General features: G+C 43.5%; 1 protein-coding gene across 1 annotated transcript in view; it reads left to right on the top strand.

Moving 5' to 3' along the window:
• The window catches only part of GABRG3 (gamma-aminobutyric acid type A receptor subunit gamma3), a 362833-nt gene that overhangs the window by 193873 nt on the left and 150626 nt on the right, over positions 1–18334 (top strand). The gene's annotated exons all lie outside the window — the stretch shown is intronic.

Genomic DNA, 18334 nt, shown 5'->3' with positions numbered 1-18334 from the left:
CCAGGACATTCTTCCTGTTTGTCCTGAAAGGCTGATGCCAGGACATGCTTCTTGAAGCTGTGCCTCAAAGTAGGGATGGACGACAAGGGACATCGGCCAGCTGTGAGGAGGAAGCTGAGAGAAGAGAAGCCAACTGTCTGTTTTGAAACCAAATCTTTCCAATCATTAGAAGAATCCGATAGAAATGACGTTAGATAGAATAGCAAGGTTTGTATCTTTAAGTGTTTGGAAAAATGTAAAAGAAGCATCAAGAACTCAAGGAGGCTAGAGAGCGTGAGTGTTTTTAGAAAAGAAGTTTTGGAATGATGAGGTAAATATAAAAACCTCACCTCAAGTAATGGAAATATTATAAGGAATTTCTTGGTAAAGAACAGATATATTTTTTTAATCCTCACCTGAAGATATATTTTCATTCATTTTTATTTATTTATTTATTTACTTTAGGGAGAGGAGGTGGGGGGTTGGAGGGGATAGAGAGAGAGAGAGAGAGAGAGACATAAACGTGAGAGAGACATATCAATCAGTTGAATCCCATATGGGCCTTGACCGGGTACCGAACCTGTGACCTTTCAGCTTACAGGATGCTCCTCCAATCGATTGAGCTACCCGGCCAGGGGTTCTAGGATCTGCTTCAATGAGTGGCTCTGGCATTATGAAAGGGAGAGTCCTTCCGGTTGAGACTGATTCTCACGTCCCTGTCCCCATTCCATCCTTCCTCATCTTTCTCTCAGGCCAGCAGCTCCTGGCCTAACAGCTGCGGGCTTTCTCCCGCGGGCAGACCCTTGCCGTTGCTCTAGAGCGCGCCAGGTACACGCAGCCCAAACCATCCATGAATCTGCCCCCCCGGGACTCCGTGGCATCGCTGCATAGGGGGGCGTGTTCGTAGTGTCGATCACATCGTCATGGCTGACGGCGTGTGTTCCGTTATGCTACGTCTTCCTCATTTTCTGCCTGGTGGGAGATCAGTTTTTGAGAGTGGGGTATGGAAGCCCCCCAGCTATAAAGGTGGCTCCATTTGTCTATCTCGTCAGGCTTGCTGCTGCGCATTTGCAGCTCTCTCGTCTTTGCTCTGAGAGCTATTTCATCCAGTTGAAGGCCGGCTTCTCTCTCAATCTCTTTGATGAACTGGGACCAGCAGCTCCAAACCTTGCTCCCGGAGGAAGGTGTTGTGACTGCCCTGCATTCAGTGTGCCCGCCATCAGGCTGCCTAGTCCTTCACTGGCAGGTGATGTGCGACCCCAGGCCCAGAGAGAGCAGGAAGGGATAAATTGACGTCACCGGGTGCCCGATGACACCGGCAGTTTGAACTCAGGTATTCCTTATGCAAGGAATTGATAATACATTAGATCTAGATAATAAAAGGATAATAGATTAGATTGCACACAGTCTGTGGTACAGAGAAGTGGATTTGCAGGGAGCTGGAAATCCTGTAAGAGTAGAAAAAAGAGGTAGAGCCCTGGCTGGTGTGGCTCAGTGGACTGAGCACCAGCCTGCGAACCAAAGGATTGCCAGTTCGATTCCCAGTCAGGGCACATGCCTGGGCTGCCAGCCAGGTCCCCAGTAGGGGGCGCACAGGAGGCAACCACACATTAATGTTTCTCTCCCCCCTCTTTCTCTCTCCTTTCCCTCCGCTCTAAAAATAAATAAAGTCTTAAAAAAAGAAAAAAGAGACAGAAAACTACATCATTCTTAGTGACAACAATTTAAATGCTAGCCTGGTATGGCCCGGGAAACTAAGGACTAAGAGACGAAATGAAGTGATTCACAATTTTCCTCTCTTTTCTTACACAGTCATTCTCCTCAAGAAATCCATGACATCTCTGGTAGACATACGTTTAAAAATAGCCAAAAGCTTCGATGTAAAACCATGCGTAAAATTGATTTCATCAAGTGGTCCAATAAGCAAACAAACAGATCTCTTACAACATAACTCAGGAACTTGGCTCAAGCTCAACTTTCCGCTATGAAGTCTTCATCGAATAATATGCACATTTTGCTCAATGCTGTAATTGCTTTTTTTAAAAAAAATCAGTGCTTCGAGAAAACAGTCATTCAGTATTTAATGAATTAAAGGTCAATGAATCTGAGTTGCCTTTGGCAACTCCAGATAATTTTATCATAATCTATATTGCTGGTACTTTAGTGTGTCAGCAGTCACACTAAAAGTAGTAAAATGAACCCTGGCCAGTGGCTCAGTTGGCTGGAGCGTTGTCCGTGCACCAAAAGGTTGCAAGTTCGATCCCCAGTCGCGGTGCATGGTCATTGTTGTCATCCCTTCAATACTTTTAATTATGGGACGGAACTTACCATTCTGTGCATTGAGGAACTGTGGCAAACAAACTCATAGAATAGGGTACAAAGAACTGATTTCTGAGAGTCTCTTGAAAATCTACAGGGAGGAGGGAAGAGTTAACTTTTTTCCCCCCATGCAAATTTAAAACAAAATAGTACCACCACCAAAAGGTAAATAAGTGATAAAATCTGACCGAGGAACATCTATTTTTTAATAGCACTTTAAGCTGAGGAGTTTGAATTTCAATCCTGCCATCTAGAGATAACTGAAGGGTGATAGATGAGATTGTACACAGTCTATCAGCAAGCAGCTAGTTGCTCTGTCAGCTACTGAATGGAATTCAGCTCCTGTGAGGAAATTCAAACCATTCAATCTGCAGTATCTCTTGAATCTGAGAATTCTAATGACTCCCTTCTGCAAGGAACAGGAACTCTCCTCCTCCTGCCTCGGGAATGCACTGACCTGCTGCCAGTCAGCTCTGTCAGAGCCCTTATTATAAGAACAGAATGAAAGGTAATAATATGGGAAATGTTTACAAAAGAGGTGAGCCACGTACGTCTTGGAACATGCAGACATTTAAGCAGTTCGGGGCTATGACAATTGCAAGAGGTTAAAATAAAGTACACGAAGCTACTGCAGGCAACAACGACTAAGAGCCCAGGGACAGGCTTAAAGTAAGCGCTTTGTCTTATGTTTTAATAGATTTTAGTCCAGAATACATATCGTAAAAGTGCTAAATCGCTTGGGATACCAGGGTGGGTATCTCAGATGTTTACAGACCTAAGGATTTACAGACCTGAGCAATGAGCTGCTAATTGAAACGTTGGGATACCTTCCTCGCTACGGAGCATCAAGTTCCAATTAAATGTGAACACATCTGAGCTTTCAGGTGCATTTGAGTGACATGAACAAATACCTTTTCCTATGAAATCATTGCTCAACCTGTTCTCCCTTTTGGAACAATCTACCATCTTAATGATTTTGGTTCGATCATATAGACCCCACAAATTTTTTATTTACTTCCTTCCTAAATTCAGCCTCCGTGACCTTAATAAAATTCCCAAGTCAGACCCTTATTTTACTAAGTTTTTAGCCTAGTGGGAGGGGCTGTTTAATGTTCACGCATCTGTCATTGGGCAGTTGTTCCATCCATCCGCAGACTGGCCAACCCATTCATTCATTGCCTTTTGCAAGTGAAAAAAGAAAACAAAAGATCATTTAAACAATCACTGACCTGTTCTCAGCCATATTAAAAGTATCTCCAAAGGCCTCAAATTAGACAATGTTTTTAATACACAATACATTTTATAATGCAAAGAATGAGAGGTGAGTTGACTTTAGTGTGAGTCTTATTTCTTTATGTCTTCATGTTCTATGGTCTTGAAAAATGCCCTCTTTTTATATAAATTCTTTCTCTTCCCATAGAGTTTTTTAGTAATGGAAGGTTAAGCTATGAAATAGGCCATAGAAAAATAAAATATTAATGTAACAGAATACTGGAAAGAACACCCTTTTTTCCTGCATCTTTGTGGCCTTTGTCGTGCATGAATGATTAATAAGTTTGTGTGGGTGGGTGATCTCTATAACCTTTTCCGACATCTGGAGCAGAATGCTGCTAAAACATAAGAAATACATTTTCTGGTATCCTTGAAAATAGCTATCTTGTGTGTTTATTTCCAATGACACCCTGAGTCAAAGGCTACCTATTTATGTCTTTAATTTGGTTAATTATGAAAATGTGATCTTGGAAAGAGATTTTAAAAATCATTTTTAAGCCAATCATTTCAAACAACTTTAAGATAGAGGGGAGAGGACATGTATTTTTATTGTTTAATTTAGATTGCCTTTAAACAAACCAAAAAAGCCAGAATAGTTTATATAAAACTGAAATCCCTTTTGTTTGCCTCTTAATTTTTATCTGCATTGCTCTATCTGGAATCAACCAAGGTCATGAATCTGGGGTACATTCTTCCCATCGCTATATTTTTAGCTCCATTAGCTAGCTCTATTATCTATGAAATGTGTAGTATTGCTTGGAGTATCTTCAAATTGACACAATTGATGTGATAGTCCATGAGGGCTCTTAACTTACAGCTGTCACATTCAGCTCTAAGTTTAGAAAGCCATGTTGACAAGTGTGGGTCTCCTTCAGTCATTTGGTTGCTGTCCAGGGTCCTGTTGTTTGATCTCAGTTCAATTCGGTAGTATTTCCCCGAGGATATTTTTCATTGCATTTTAGAGAGAGGGGAAAGCAGAGAGAAAAAGTGAGAGAAACATCAATGATGTGAGAGAGAAACACATCAATTAGTTGCCTTCTTGGACACACCCCAACCTCAGATCAAACCCACAACCTGGATATGTGCCCTGACCAGGAATCGAACCCGTGATCTTTTCGGGCTCCAACCGACTGAGTCACATTGGCCAGGGCTCAATTAGGTAGTTTTCATTTTTAGGATTAAAATAGTGTAGCAATGAACAATGTCACCCATGTGCATCTATGACAGATTTTCTGGAGAATGTACATATAATTTATATAATTTTAAAAAATCTTATTTGCAAAACATAAAGAACTCCTAACAATCAACTAGGGAAATGAAAGGACTACACAACAGAAAAATAAGACAAGGTTATGGACAGGAGACTTGGAGAAGAGATAACTTGAATCAGCAGTTCCTGAATTACAAAAAAAAGAAGAAGAAGAAGAAGGAGAAGGAAAAGGAGAGGGAGAGGAAGGAAGAAAATGGAGAAGGAGGAGGAGGGGGTGAGGGGAAGAAGGAGAAGGAGAGAAATCCATCGATAAACAGAAATATCCAAAGATAAGCAGTGAACTAGTATTTGCATTCATCGGATTACCGATCTTTTAAAAATCTGAAAATACCAAATATTGGAAAGGATGTGCACAAATAGGAACTTCTGTATCCTCCTTAAGGAATTTAAAATTGGTAAATTACTTTGGAGCATAATTTGGTGGTGGTCAATAATTTTGAAATAAACTAAACATTAACACTTTTACACACAGTTATACCTCTTAATTATTAAAATACTTTGGAATATATTCATATCAATGTTTGCTATACATGAAGAAAAGTTTGTCTTCAACACTTAGACAAGCCTGTATCTTTTCTCCTGTATGATGTAATTTCTGAAGCTGAGCCAATATTGCATTTCTAGCCTGACATCATTTGTTCCCATGATTTATTGTCCTTTCTAAATAGTTACTTTTGATATAAGTAATCTATTTAGAATTTTTAAATCTTCCTTTGGAGTCAGCAGAACGATGCCCACCCCCCAAGATGTCCACATCAGAGTCCCCAGCACTTGTAAAGTGTACCTTATGCAACAAAACGCAGTGTGCAGACGTGGGGTCTGAACTTCAGGTCTGACAACAGGGAGATTGTCCTGGTGTGTGATTGCCCGACCTAATCATAGGGGTCTCCTAAGAGGGGAGCAAAACGCCAGAGTCCGGGGGGAAGGCTTGACCAGGAAGCAGTGGTCAACATTTACCCAGACCTGGTTTTGCTGCTTTTCTGGGCCTGGAGCTGAAATACAACCAATACCTAGAGGTCATTTCCAGGGAGGCTGCAAACTGCTCAGCCATCGTGTTCAGCTACCTGCCTCAGTTTCCCTATTCCACTTGCCAAGGAATTTTCCTACCTTCCCGCTCTCCTGTCTCAGAATGATTCAGTGTGTAGTCGTTTATGTTTGACAACTTTTACTTCATGTCATGCCATGCTTTTAAGATTCATTCCCATTGTTTCATATGTCAGTAGTTCACCTTTTATCTAATTCATATTTTATAGCACAGACATGCAATCCTTTGTTATCCATTTGATGCACGTTTGGGTTGTTTCCAGTTTTTGACTGTTAGGAATAATGCCACTCTGGACATTTCATACAAATCTTCATGTGGACATACCTTTTCATTTCTTTGGGTAGAGCAGCAATTTTCAACGGATGTGCTACAAGAATTTTTAAAACGTGCGGTACCTGACTAGTCAGGGGCACTAACCTCTTTTCCCTTAAATTGTCAAGTGAAAAAATGACAACAGCCAACACAACAGTAGTTGTTTGGTGTGAGTGAATCAAAATTCTACCTATTTTGGGGGTCAGGTAGGCAAAAAATATATTTCCCGGTGTGCTACAGAACTTTAGGTATTACTTTATGTGTGCTATGAGATCAAAAAGGTTGAAAATTGCTGGGGTAAAGTCGAGGAATAGGCTGTAAGATGCTGACAAATCATTTCCCAGGATGCCTGCACCCCTTGCTTTCTTTCCAGTAATAGACAAGATCTCTAGTTACCCAGAATCCCCAGCGACACATACTCCTGTCAGTTTTTTTTTCATTACAGCCTCTCTAGTAAGTGCAGAGTGGATCTTACTGTGGTGCAATTTGATTTTCTTCTTCTCTGAGAAATAATGACTCTGAACATCTTTGATAGGATTGGGTTTAGGTCTATCATTTCATTAAAGTTTGCTGTTATTCCTAATTTATGTTCCTCTGTTCCTTTTTTCCCTTCACTTTGGAGCATTACTTTAATACTATTAGAATACGACTTTATTTTAGGTTGTTTTATGTATGTTATTTTGCAGTACATTTTAGTGTTTGCTTTAGGAATTAAAATAGGCATCCTTAAGTTTTCACAATCTATTTATAATTAAAGTTGTGCTACTTCATAGAGATGTAAAAATTTGCAAAATGTAAGTCTATTTATCTCTCTCTCCTATACCTTATGCTATAGTTGTTACATGCATTTGTATCTGCATATATTATACGTGGGAAGGTATAACTTTTGCTCAAAACAGTCATGTTTTATAAATTAACAAGAAACATATAAACATCAAGAGTTTTTGTTTATATAAATATGTAACATTTCTGAAGCTATTCCAAGTTTTCATAGAAGATATTTTTTCCTTGAGCCTAAAGAATTCCCATTTTCCTATCTTGTAGTGCAGTTCTGTTACCAGTGAATTCTTTGTTTCCTTTATCTGAAAATGTCTTTACATTAATTTTTGAAAGATATGTTATCTCATATAGAATTCTTGGCTGACAATTTTCACTCAGCACTTGAAAGCTGTTCCACTGTTCTCTTACCTCCATAGTTCAGAGGTGAAATCAGCATTCCGTGAAATAATCTTTCCCTTGTTTGTAGTATGTCTTTCATTTCTTACTGTGTTCAAGATTTTTTCTTTATCTGTGGTTTTTACCAGTTTGATTCTGATGTATCTAGACAAGACCTTCTTCCTGTTTATCATGATTGGAGTTTCCTGTGCACCTTAGGTATATATATATATATATATAATTTTTTTGTCTGCTACCCAGGTTGGCTATTTGAACATTATTTCTTCATTTATTTTCTGCTCATTCTATCTCTCTGCTCTTTGTCTTAGATTCCACTTACACAAATGTTGGACTATCACAAGTCCCTAAGTCATTGTGCTTTTTTGTTTCTCTTTATTTTTTTAAAATTCTTACCTGAGGATATGTTTGTTGATTTTAGAGGCAGGGGGGAGGGAGAGAGAAACATCCATACGAGAGAGAAACATCGGATGTTGGGAGTTACCGCCCATATGTGCCCCATCCAGGAACTGAACTTGAAACCTAGGTATGTGCCCTGACCAGGGATCAAACATGTAACCTTTTGATGTAGGGGGTGATGTTCCAACCAACTGAGCCACCCGGCAAGGGATTTTTTTTTTTCTTTATTCTTCAGCCTGGATAATCTGTCTTTGAGACCATTGGCACTTCCCTCTCTTCTACATCCTACTGAGTCCATCCAGTGAAGACAGTAGAGCATGTGAAAACATTCTTATTACAGATCTATGAAACGAAACCTACTGTCCTAATGAACTTTGTAAATAAGTAGAGTCTGTGAGGCTAAAAACAAAGCCCCAGCCTACACATGAGCCCTGTACTCTGGCTGACAACGCAGTGCCTATGGCCATGCGGTTTAAAATCCTGAGACCATGATTCCTTGCGGGGGAACCAAGCAGCCCAGCACATGAGGGCCGAGAGGGAGGGAGGTTCTGGCGGTGGAGTGAGGGTTTATACAGGCAGGAGGGCGCAGCGGGCTGGAACGCCCCGTGTGGACTCATGTTTAGTTTAATATAGACACAGGTTGTTACGAAGGAATATTTATGAGTCAGTGTGTATCACAGACATTCGGCTAAGAAGGCCTGGAACAATGACACTCCAGCAGCGGCAAGTGTAAACAGCACCAGATGTCGGTTTCCAATGCCGGTCTGCAATAAAAGGCTCCAAACCTGGGCTCCTTGGGAAACACAGCCGATTCGAGCGCTGGGGAAGGAAATAGGCGAGTCTGGAGGACTCTATAGTTCCAGAAAGCAAGGCAGTTCTGAAACACACGCGCACTAACGAAGGCCCGTCAGAACCGCCCGTGGGCCCGGCTGGAAGAGTTCCTCATGGCCCGAGATGGGAGAATTTAAGCCAAAAATACGTAAAATGGAACTGGATTACAAACCACAGGATGAAATAAACGCTGACACGCGCTGCTTAACGACGGGGGTGCGTTCTCAGAAACGCGTCCTTCGGTGACGTCCAGGTGCGGACCTCACAGAGACCCTGACACGCCCAGATGGTGCAGGCCACCACACACCCAGGCGGTGTGGTCCTACCTGTGCGGCAAGCGGCTATTACCTGTCACGCGCCAAAACAGCGCGAGATTCCACTAAGCACATGAGACTATGATGCATCAACGCACGCAGGCAATAATGACGCTGCAGCAGCGCAGCTCGGCGGCTGTTTTACAGCGAACGTTAGTTAGTTTTGTAAGTGGAGAGAGTAGCCTGTAAATAGTGATAAAAGTGTCGCAGAGTGAGCGCATAAACCGGCCACACTGCCGCCGATGAGCATCCCCGAGACTCGCGCACTGGAGAGACCGGTAGGGGCTGCGCTTTCATGCTGGGGGCTCGGCTGTTCCAGCGTCACCGCCGGCCGTGGTAAGCGAGGCACCGGGCCACCGCGGAGTGCAGGCTGTGGGGCAGGGGGCGGCCGCAGCGCCGCCAGGCGGAGGGAGTGTTTCAGCTCCATTATGACCTTATGGGACCTCCGTCATGTATTCAGCCAGCTGTTGACCAAGAAAAATCCATATTGGAGCATGACTGTATTCCCAATTCCATACCGATATAAATGAAAGAGTAAATACATAAATGTGGAAAAGAGGCGAATTCGCCCTGTAGAAGAATTACAAATAATTTATGTGGATACTCCTTACCAGGAGGGGGGTTCACCCTTCTCCCCCCCCGTTTGAGTGGCTTACTGATTTCCTTCCAAAAAAAAATAATAATAATAGAGTGCAGATAAGAGGCGAAGAAGTAACGCTCCAGGGGTTAGTTACCTGGCCTACACGGCACTATCCAGGTGACCAAGGTCAAGGTGAGCAGTGGGTATTCCGTACCCTGGATGTGGTCTACCGAGGCTGGTACTATACCTCTGTGGTCTTCCTCCCGAAAACTGTGACCCAGGTCTAATTGTCAGACAGACCACAGCTGAAGGGCGATCTGGATGGTTCCGAACGAGGGCTCTTCAGAACTGAAAAGGCCCTCAAAAGCACATGAGGCCTGAGACTGTCGCTACCAAGAGGAACGTAAGGACACATCATGACTGAAAGTGGTGTGGTACCATGGGCGGAGTCCTGGGATTTGAAAGAAAAGGTACATTAGGTGAAAAATAAGGAAATATGAATGAAATATGGACTTCAGTTAAGGATGTATCAGCACTGGTCCCTTATTGTAAAAAATATACCATATGAATGAAAGATGTTAATAATTAGAAAAACTGGGTGATGGGTGTACAGAATTCTATGACTCTGAAACTGTCCCGTTAAGAAAATTGCCCTGGCCGGTGTGGCTCAGTGGATTGAGTGCCAGCCTGGGAACCGAAGGGTCACCGGTTCGATTCCCAGTGTAGGGTGCGTGCCTGGGTTGCGGGGGCATCCGAGATGCGGCCACAGATTGATGCTTCTCTCCCTCTCTTTCTCGCTCTCTTCCTCTCTGTAAAAATAAATAAATAAAATCTTTAAAAAAATAATTGAGGGAAAACACCTATGTTAAAAAAATTATTAAGAAAATAAATAACAATACATGAAAAATACATTTATAGTTTGTTGACTTGTACAATGAGTGATAGGTGCCCAATAGCAACAGAAGGGTCCTTATTTTCTTATGGCACTTTTCACAGTAGTTATGTATGCAATAATTTTCAGAGAGAATTTTATAGGTGTTTCACATACAGAGATATTTATAATTCATTGACAAGCTATCTGTACTAAATTCCCTAGATATTGGGCAACCTTCCATAACTGATTGAAGTTAAAAATAACCCATAGTTAGGAAAGTGGTTTCATGATTAATGGCTTGGAGTTGCAGGATAAGTTTGGCTTTCCATGTAAGTTTAGGATCACTTATATTTTTGGGATGTTAACTTTATCACAGATCATTATGAGTCTTAATGCTTTGTATGCTAAAGCCTGTGCGCAGCCCGGACGACATTGTAGCTTAGCCGCGGTTTTGTGCTTAGCCTCAGGCATCACAGTCATTCCCTCCTGTGATCCCCACCCTTGTCATTGAATCTCAGTGAAATCCACCAGGGTGGCAGCAGATGTGCTTATTTTAAAAGGCTCAGTGGATTGAGTGCCAGCCTGGGGACCGAAGGGTCGCTGGTTCGATTCCCAGTCAGGGTGCATGTCTGGGTTATGGGCCAGGTCTCCAGCAGGGGGCGCGCGAGAGGCAACCACACATGAACGTTTCTCTTCCTCTCTCTAAAAATAAATAAATAAAATCTTAAAAAAAAAAAAAAAGAATTGGGACACCCTGCAAATGTCCCATTAAAGAACAAAAACACAGCACTGGTTTCCATTTCACAAGTTTCTTACTTAATGAACACATTTTACAGAAAATAAAGGCCTTGTCCTTTTGCCCTCTTCTAAATCTTATCAAAATCATGGAACCCCTTGGAAGTGACTTGAAAAGCAGGCAAATGCCCAAAAGTGTGACCTCACTTAATTTCACCCCACACATGTGGATCTCTGTTGCTGGGGCAGCCACCCAGTGGGGACTGGGACCTGTGCTCTTCCTGTGGTCCTTCCTATTTGACTATGGATCAGAGAGCGTGTGTGCATGCGCATGTGTGAGGCGGGGGCCAGGGTCATGCCCCCCAGGTAAGTGACACCTCGCAGGTTGAGGCACGTGCCCGCTAGGATCGGAACAGGTACCCAACCCTAATTATCTCCTAGACAACAATCCACGTCAGTTACCTGAAACCAGGACTGCGGTCCTGGCAGGCGAGAAGCCCTGATGGGAGAGCAACCCCCCTCCAACCCCCACCTGCGCAAGCCGTTGCTATAGCAACCAGGACGCAGACTATTTCTATAACAGCAGCAAACAGCAGTGCTTTCAGACAAGGGACAAAGGGACCGTAAATCGGGGCTATTTCCATAGCAACAGGGAGATCTACTGCTACGGGTAGACTACACTTTTCCTCACCTAATAATATTGATATCAGTCAGTAATTTTCTAGTAGAAGTAGAGAAAACCTTGACCCTGCATAAGGGCTTAAAGCACAAGACACTGAAACTAATTCATTGAAAATACGTGAATGTGGGTGACTGACACAAGGAAGCTATTGACTGCCACTAAGGTTGCCCTTCTTTTGCTACAAAATTCAGAGAAAACTCCCTCAATCTATTTGTACCAAAGACTAGCTCAGGGGCATGGCTACAAGATAAGGGATAAGCAGGCGCCCAAGAAGGATGTAAATAGAATGAGGCTGAGAATGCAGGGAGGGAATGCAAATAGAATTGCAACATTACACAGCAAAGACCTGCTGCAAAAGAGAACAATGTAATTCCTGTAGCCACGTGAGTGCACTTATTCGGATAACTAATGGGGCCGGTGGGGTGAGAAGCCATCAGAGGGTAGGACTGGAGAGCGGGAGGCACTTCAGGGCCGTTTGTGCTCAGTGAGCAATGAAGTGTGTATTCTGCGGTGCATCTGTTTACCACGCTCCCCTTACCTACCAGATACTATTTTGAGTACTTGCAGTCCATCGGTCATTTCAACAGACAAGAAGCGCTGTCCTTGAGGAGCTGCGTTCTCAAGAGAAAGTAGGACCAAAAAGAAAAAATCATAAATAAGAAAACTGCATGTGCAGGCATGCATGCATATCTGTGCGTAGAGAAATAAAGCAAATGAGGCGGACGAGGCTGGAGGGTAGGGGTGGAGTGCAATTTCAGCAGAGCCTCAGGAGCATCTCCTGATTTGGGAGGAGGCTGTTGACAGGCTGAGATTGGGAGCAGACAATCTAGCCGGCCCCACAGGGTTGGGGACAAAAATGCGCATCCAGGGCTCTCCCGGAGAGGGTCTGGTACAACTCGCAAACTTTGCGCTGCAATCCCAAAGCCTACAGATGAATGTGCAATCGAAACAGACCGCGCCACGAATCCAGCTCCTAAAACAGGGAAAACATAATTGTGAGGACAGAACAAATACAGCTGTCATTATTTGCAGATAATTAGGAAGGCAGCTTGAAATCTGGACGTCTGAGCCATTTTTGCAGACAACGCAAGTTCTAAAATAAGCCCTCTTCTCTGACTTGAAGAGTTAGAAAAGAACTCCTGATTCTTAGAGAGGATAAAAATCTTCATGTCTCCTTCCCCATTTTTTCAGAGCTTTTCTCTCTGAGTCCCCAAGAAATTCTGTGTCACTGATGGCTGAGACATCTTCTAGAACCAGAAGACCTCCCTCTCCTCTGCTGGGGCCGAATCCCAGTTTTTCTTTCCTGCTCTTCCCTCCCCGAGGGCGAGGACAGGAGTGTGTGATACAGCCCCAAGTTTCGGGCCAGAGGCCCATCAAATAAAATGCAAACAATTCAAAAAGTCCTCGATACATTGCAGAAAGGAAAGCGGCTGTCAATGGAAGAAACGTTCAAACCTGTAGAGAACTTTTCGTGAGTTTATTTCAGCCAAACAGGTGCTGATTGCTGGGGAGCAAACCCTCAGCAATGGATTGAGGGCTTGAGAAAATGCCCTGGGGATCGGCCGTTTTGCAACTTGTTCTGTACATTATAATCAGAGAAGATGACATGAACGGGTAACAGGAAATCCACTGGTGAGAGATTAGGGAGGCGGGAGAAAGCAAAGCAGGGAGACACTGGGATTGGGTAAAACGTAAAATGATAGACACGTGCCTCCTTTACACAGGTGGGCACAGGCTGGTTCCCAGCCAACAATGAACATGATCGTAACAATGAGGGGATCTGCCATCTCCCTCTGGGGCAGGTGGCTGTGCTTTGAGGGGTCCAGAAAAAGGAAATTACTTTGACCTTCCAAAGGTAGGTTATCTTAGATGCAAAGAGACAATAGACAGGCTCAGTTAAGGTACATACTGACTTTTGTCAGGGAAGATTCCAGTCTAGAATATGGCGACCCACTATGACCTGCTTTTAGTTAAAAAGTTTTCACATCAGACCATCCTACGAGTTTACTTTTGGTCTCCAAGTGTGCGAGGCCAGCACACAGTCCTCACCTGAGCTAGTCAGGCTTAACACGGGGCCCTTTGTCATTCACAAGGTCAAGAAATTGGCCCCATGAAAAATGTCTACATATTTATTCCTGGTCTTACCTCGATCTGTTTATTCATGGACCTGATCACAATGCGCTTATCAAAGGCTTGGAGAACTGTCCTACCTGAGAACCACCTCGCTGAGGTCTCTGACGCACGCGGGGCAGATCCAAAAGACCCACAAGAGCTTAGCACCCATCCGTACAACTTACATTGTAACTGCAGAACCCAGAACAGCTTGCAACTTGCGGCTGAAACCAGGTTGGTTGCCTGCTGAAAACAAAAATATGTACATTTTCGATAGAGGAGAAGAAAAACCCAGAGTCTCATAACATAAAATTTATAGTAAAGCATAGAATAAAAACGAGCATGGCATAGGAAGAACCATGAACATTTCAACTCGTACAAGACAACGAACAGACCCCCAAACCATTATGAAATAGATGTTGGAATTATTTTATTGAGGCAGGGCCCTGGCCAGATAACTCAGTTGGTTAGAGCAGTGTCCCAATACACCAAGATTGAGAGTTCGATCCCCAGTCTGGACACATATAAAAATCAACAAACGAATACATAAATAAGTGGAACAAATTGATGTCTCTCTCAAATTAACTTAAGAACTTAAAAAAGAAAAACAAGTATTGAGGCAGGTAGTTTTAAATACTAAATAAAACAATTGTGATTGCTCTTTTAATAAATGTCAAAATGAAAATTTTCAGCAAGAAAGAGGCGATAGAAAAGGCAGCTGGAAATTTTAGAAAAACAAACGATAGAGTAGAAGGTATATTTAACCACCTGTAACTTATAACAGAAATCAGCACACCAGAAGAAAAAAATAATAAGCTCTCTCAAAATTGTGTCAAGTGCTTACTTTATAGTGTACAGATGAAAATCACATATTACATATGCAATCCCCAAAGCAATACGAGAAACCAGAACATGTCTGAACATGTTAAACTATACATGCTGAATACAGAACTCCAGATCTGGAAAACTCATAAACTTACTACAATTTCTGGAATATCTTTTTTTTAAATCATCACCCAAAGATATGGTTTTTTATTATTATTATTGATTTGACTGAGAGACAGGGTGAGGAGAGAGAGGGAGAGAAACATCAAAGTGACAGAAAGATCGATCAGTTGCCTCAAAAAAGTGAAAATGATTCCATTGTCCTCTAGTCCAAAATAAAGTGCAACTTTTTATTGATACCATCTTTGGATAGAAAATTGAGAAAATCATAAAATCCACATTAGAAGGTTGTTGGGCAGATTAAAGAAAGAATATCTGTCAAATAATGTATAATGCCTGGCACATGGTAAGCACATAGTAAACATGAAATGATCATTGATGCCTTAAAATGTCTTAAGATTATACGCCCCTGTTCGGGTAGCTCAGTTGGTAAGAGCATCGTCCCAATACTCCAAGGTTGCAGGTTCGATCCCTAGTCAGTGCATATATAAGAAGCAACTAGCAAATGCCTAAGCGGAACATCAAATTTGTGTGTGTGTGTCTAAAATCAATACATAAAAAAAAAATTAACCATCTAAGGTTGTAATCTGATATCATACTCTATATTTTTAACTGATGTTTATTTTTCGTGTGAAAGAAGCCCCTCCGCCACCTCCGCAAATAACAAGGAATTTGTTCCTTTATGGATGAGTTTCCGCATGACATACAATTTCCCTCTGGCTGTTGCTGTCAGTGGGGAGATCTGTTGTACGAAACAGCGTTTTTCATTTCTACTAATTTATGTGAGAAAGTAGTGCATTTCAGCACTCTCTTTTTTCACCCCCGTTTCCCAATTAAAAGCCCTCCTTAAATACGTGTGGGGAATCTGAAATTTTTAGCTGGAGGGAGATTCATGACGTCCCAGAAATGTCTTCTTGTCATGTTACAAAGTACTTAGTACCTTCTATAAATGCCTCTCTTCCGAGAACCCTAATCCGTGAGCTGAGCTAAGTCTGTGCTTTGTTTATTTTCATCTTTCTAGGTCAGAGGTTCCCAACCCTGGCCTGTTTCGGAGCCCCTGTCTATTTTTACAACTGTTTTCCAGGTCTTTCCTCATATACTGTGTCCTCTGTCCCTTTTTTTGCTGTGCTCACATGGCACCCCAACGCCCGCGCCCAGGCGTGGCACCAGCCACAGGCTTGCCGTGTGCCTATCCCAGCTCCCAAGTCCTCGTACGGACGGCTTTTCTAATCTTCAAGTGATGCCAGCCACTCCTCCCCTAAGTGACAAGCTCAGACTGACACTGTGCTTGCTCCTACCAGACGTGGCCTTCTAGGGCACAAGAGTGAGCGTCTGTGGCCATGTTCTGCACCGGCCACTGTTCATTTCAGTTCCTTCTCCATCAATCCGCGCAGCTGGGCTTCACCCACCCAGAGATGCTTCATGTCCCTTAAGCGACCCCTCCAGAACGCCACCGAGAGATCCGCAGTCCTGAGGACCTGCTATGTCTGCGTATGTCACGAAATGCGTGACAGACGAAATGCGATTTGGCAATTACTTGTGACCGCAAATGGTCACCCACGGCGACCAGCCTCATGCTGGCCTCAGTCATAAACCAAACCATTCCCCATGAACGACGATCAATTTCTCGTCGAAACATCAAATTGTGTGAAGTTTTTAATTTTACATAAACGTGTTGGGCAACGTTGGTTAATAAACATTATAGAAGATGCAGGTGTACAACTCTGCACTACATCATCTGTATATTCCATGGTGCGCCCACCGCCCATGGCGCGGTTACCGTCCGTCACTGTGTATTTAACTCCCTTTACCTGTTCACATATTTTCGAGCTAAGAAAAAGGGATTGAAAAGTCTCCTCATTAAATTACAGATAGGGTACCTTCCCCCTGATTTAGAGACTTGGGGTAAGAAAGGACTTAAATGTCCTCCCTCAAAAGGAAGGAAGGAAAGAAGGGAGGGAAGGAGGGAGGGAGGGAGGGGAGGGAAGGGGAGGGAGGAAAAAATGGTACCGATGCGATGGGCCAGGGGTATTTGCTAACACTATGTTGGCGGTCAAAGGCAATAGATGCCTATCAAATCAATACTTTGTACACCTCACACGTACACAACGTTCGATGCCAATCATATCTCAAGTTGTAAAAAAGAGGCTTCTCTGTACCTTTCTCTCAAGCATTTTAAATAGGCCCTGTTAGTGTATCTTGCAACACATCTAACACCCACCATGCTGAAAAAAGCAAACAGTGAAGCCCAGAGGCCTGATCCTCAGGCTTGGCGACAGCAGAGAGAGCCCCAGCCAATTCTTCCAGGGTAAAAGCAAAACTAAGGCAAACTGAAGATCTTGCTGACTCAAGTAGCCGGTGAGGCTTGCTCTGCAAAGTGGCCTGACACCGTTTTATGTTGTAACATTCTCGTGATTTCGTTTAGGGGGGCGGCGCGTACTTCTGAGCAGCGCTTCCAGGTGTTCTGGGACTTTGTCGTTCTGGGAGGAAACGCAAAGCAGGGGTCTCCTGGGGACCTGTCTCGGCCAATACAGACGGCAATCCAGCAGTTCTCTTCACGTGCAGGGAAGGCACGGTGTTTTCCTGACCTTCCGCTCCCTGTGCCATTATAGAGCGCTTCGTGTATGCAATGCCCCAGAAGGCGGGGCTCCTCCAGACTCATCCGTGATGCTGCGGGTCCCCTGCAGGGGTACATGCATTCTGTTGGGACAGCCGCCTTGGGACACAGCCATTCCCACTCCAATATCTAATGATCACAGCAAACTCGTTCTGGGCTGTGACTGCGGGAACGTGTCAGTGCTGCGTCTCTGTGCTCAGCGCCTTCTGCTGGAATTAGCAGCTGCCTTGGGGTGACCTGTGGGCTCTGCACTTCTCTGCTGCTGCCTTTGTCTTCTGTTGATTTTTTTTAAAGCTTCACTGATTTGAGAGAAAGAGAGACATAGATCAGTTGCTTCCCATCTACACCTGACCAGGGGTCGAACCCACAACCTTTTGGTGTACAGGAGGATGTTCCAACCAACAGAGCCACCCAGCCAGGGCCTTCCTGTTCTTTTTGATTTGGGTTGTGTTGTTTGAGAAGACCCTTGAGTGAAAATACTAGTGATTGGCCCTGGCTGGAGTGGCTCAGTGGATTGAACACCGGACTGAGAATCAAAGGTTCACCGGTTCGATTCCCAGTCAGGGAACATGCCTGGGTTGTGGCCCGGATCCCCAGCAGGGGGCGCATGAGAGTCAACCACACGGTGATGTTTCTCTCCCTCTCTTCCCCTCTCTAAAAATAAATAAATAAAATCTTGAAAAGGAAAAAGAAAATAATAGTAATTGTTATATCTGCCAGGTATGGATCGCTTGTTCGAGGCCAGATTGGGTTGTCAGAGTCACTTCCTTTCTGCTTTGTAACCCAGTGAAGAGGCAGACGCTACTCTTGTGCCCATTTTACAGACGAGGCAATGGAGGCTTCTCCATGTAGGTCGTGTTCCCCATCAGAGCGTA

The sequence above is a fragment of the Pteronotus mesoamericanus genome, unplaced genomic scaffold, assembly GCF_021234165.1.
Source record: "Pteronotus mesoamericanus isolate MK-2021 breed Mesoamerican mustached bat unplaced genomic scaffold, CSHL_Meso_final scaffold_582, whole genome shotgun sequence".
Lineage (NCBI taxonomy): Eukaryota > Metazoa > Chordata > Mammalia > Chiroptera > Mormoopidae > Pteronotus > Pteronotus mesoamericanus.
Note: the sequence above shows the minus strand (reverse complement) of the source record. Positions and strands in the feature narration are given on the sequence as shown.